This window comes from Ranitomeya imitator, chromosome 4 (genome assembly GCF_032444005.1).
Source record: "Ranitomeya imitator isolate aRanImi1 chromosome 4, aRanImi1.pri, whole genome shotgun sequence".
Lineage (NCBI taxonomy): Eukaryota > Metazoa > Chordata > Amphibia > Anura > Dendrobatidae > Ranitomeya > Ranitomeya imitator.
In genome coordinates, this window is record NC_091285.1 from 716,595,233 (window position 1) to 716,598,088 (window position 2,856).

Sequence of the window (2,856 nt, forward strand, 5' to 3'; positions counted from 1 at the left end):
CCTGTCCTAGGTGTGTGTAGTAGGTAACTGTAGGGCCCCTGTCCTAGGTGTCTGTAGTAGGTAACTGTAGGGCCCCTGTCCTAGGTGTCTGTAGTAGGTAACTGCAGGGCCCCTGTCCTAGGTGTCTGTAGTAAGTAACTAATTCCCCTGTCCTAGGTGTCTAGTAAGTAACTGTAGTTCCCCTGTCCTAGGTGTCTGTTGTAGGTAACTGTAGGGCCCCTGTCCTAGGTGTCTGTAGTAGGTAACTGTAGGGCCCCTGTCCTAGGTGTGTGTAGTAGGTAACTGTAGGGCCCCTGTCCTAGGTGTCTGTAGTAGGTAACTGTAGGGCCCCTGTCCTAGGTGTCTGTAGTAGGTAACTGTAGGGCCCCTGTCCTAGGTGTCTGTAGTAGGTAACTGTAGGGCCCCTGTCCTAGGTGTCTGTAGTAGGTAAATGTAGGGCCCCTGTCCTAGGTGTCTGTAGTAGATAACTGTAGGGCCCCTGTCCTAGGTGTCTGTAGTAGGTAACTGTAGGGCCCCTGTCCTAGGTGTCTGTAGTAGGTAACTGCAGTTCCCCTGTTCTAGGTATCTGTAGTAAGTAACTGTAGTTCCCCTGTCCTAGGTGTCTTTAGTAGATAACTGTAGGGCCCCTGTAGTAGGTAACTACGTTCCCTGTCGTAGGTAACTGTAGTGCCCCTGTCCTAGGTGTGTGTAGTAGGTAACTACGTTCCCTGTCGTAGGTAACTGTAGGGCCCCTGTCCTAGGTGTCTGTAGTAGGTAACTACGTTCCCTGTCGTAGGTAGCTGTAGGGCCCCTGTCCTAGGTGTGTGTAGTAGGTAACTGTAGGGCCCCGTCCTAGGTGTCTGTAGTAGGTAACTACGTTCCCTGTCGTAGGTAACTAGTGCCCCTGTCCTAGGTGTGTGTAGTAGGTAACTAGTGCCCCTGTCCTAGGTGTGTGTAGTAGGTAACTGTAGTGCCCCTGTCCTAGGTGTGTGTAGTAGGTAACTGTAGTGCCCCTGTACTAGGTGTCTGTCGTAGGTAACTGTAGGGCCCCTGTTCTAGGTGTCTGTAGTAGGTAACTAGTGCCCCTGCCATAGGTGGCTTGAGTAGGTAGCTGTACATTCCCTGTCCTAGGTGTTGTAGATAACTGTGTTCCCTGTCCTAGGTGTCTGTAGTAGGTAACTGTAGGGCCCCTGTCCTAGGTGTCTGTAGTAGGTAACTGTAGGGCCCCTGTCCTAGGTGGCTGTAGTAGGTAACTGTAGGGAGGAGAGGAGGACTGTAGCACTCCAATCGAGAACACAACTGTTGGATCCCTTGTCATGACGAGATCACTGTAGTGCCCCGATCGGGAACACATCTGTAGGATCCCCTGTTAGGAACAGACGACTGAAGTGCCCATATCAGAAGTTCAGGATGATACAACTGTAGCGCTCCTGGCAGGAGCTCGGCTGTAGGATCCTCTGTCAGGACCAGATGACTGTAGCTCCCCTGTCAGGTACAGATCTGCTGGATCCTGTGTCAGAACCAGCCAGCTGTAGTGCCCATATCAGGACTATGTCCGCAGGATACCTTGTTAGGACCCAACAACTGTAGTGCCCCTGTCAGGAACATGTTAGTCGGATCCCCAATCAGGAACAGATGTCTCAAGCTCTCATATGAAGACTACATCTGTAAATGACACTGTCAGGATGTGACCACTGTAGCACTCCTGTCCGGACACAGCTGTAGGACCCCATGTCAGGACGAGGAGAAGTTATCGCTTCTGTTGGGTACATTGCTTGTGCATCTCCTGTCAGGACAAGATGCCTATAGCACCCTTGTCGGGAACTTGTCTCAGGGATCTCCTCTAAGGACGAGACAACTGGAGCCCTAATCGGGAACACGTCTGTGTGATTCTCCGTTAGGACCAGACGACTGTAGCGCCCCGGGCAGGAACACGTCTATAAAATCCTCAATCAGGACCAGATAGCTGTAGTGCCTGGATCAGGAATTTTTTTGTAGGATACCTCTTGAGACCAGATGTCTAGAGCCCAAATCAGGAACACGTATGTAGAATCCTGTCAGAACGAGACAACTGTAGGACACAGTCAGTACCAGGCGACATTAGCGCCTGTATCAGGAACACATCTGTAGGATCCCATCACAACCAGATGACTGTAGCGTCCCTATCACGAGCACATCTGTAGGACCCCCTGTCATGACAAGATGAATGTAGCTTTGTATGAAGGATATAGCTGTAGGATCCAGTCAGGACGGATCGACTAGCGCACATATCGGGAACATGTCTGTAGGATCCCGCTAGGATGGGACGATTGTAGCACCCCTATCAGGAACACGACTGTAGGATCCCCTGTTAGGTTCAGACGACTATGGAGCCCATGTCAGGAACCTGTTGGTAGAATTCCCCGTCAGGCTGGACAACTGTAGCGCCGATAACAGGATGTCACTCGCCTGTAGAATTCCCTGTCAGCGCAGGACCACCCTAGTGCCCTATCGGGAGCACTGCAGTAGGATTGCCTGTCGGGACAGAGCGACTGTAGCGCCCCTACCAGTAACATGTCGAGTGAAGTGCGCCTGTCAGAAACAGCATTAGGTTCCATTGTCAGAAAGAGACAGCTGTAGGATCCTGTGTTAGGACCAGCTGACTGTAGCGCCCATATCAGAACGACCTTGTTGAGACCAGACGACTGTAATGTGACTGTCAGGAACAGCTCTGTAGTGGGCAGTGAGTGGCACATTGATCACGTGGATACAGTGGGAACTGTTCTCTGCTGCAAATTCCCCATGTGGACGGCGCTGACCTCTGCTGATGTCTTTATTACAAGGAAGCTGGGCCCTGACCACGGACAACACGCAGATACACACGGACAAAGCTGCTTA

General features: G+C 51.6%; 1 long non-coding RNA gene across 1 annotated transcript; it reads left to right on the forward strand.

The window, feature by feature from the left end:
• Positions 1-532: 532 nt before the first annotated feature.
• LOC138677418 (uncharacterized) lies at positions 533-2,042 on the forward strand. The gene is made up of 2 exons (XR_011320884.1): positions 533-870; positions 978-2,042. It is a non-coding gene; the product is annotated as an uncharacterized lncRNA (long non-coding RNA).
• Positions 2,043-2,856: the final 814 nt, after the last annotated feature.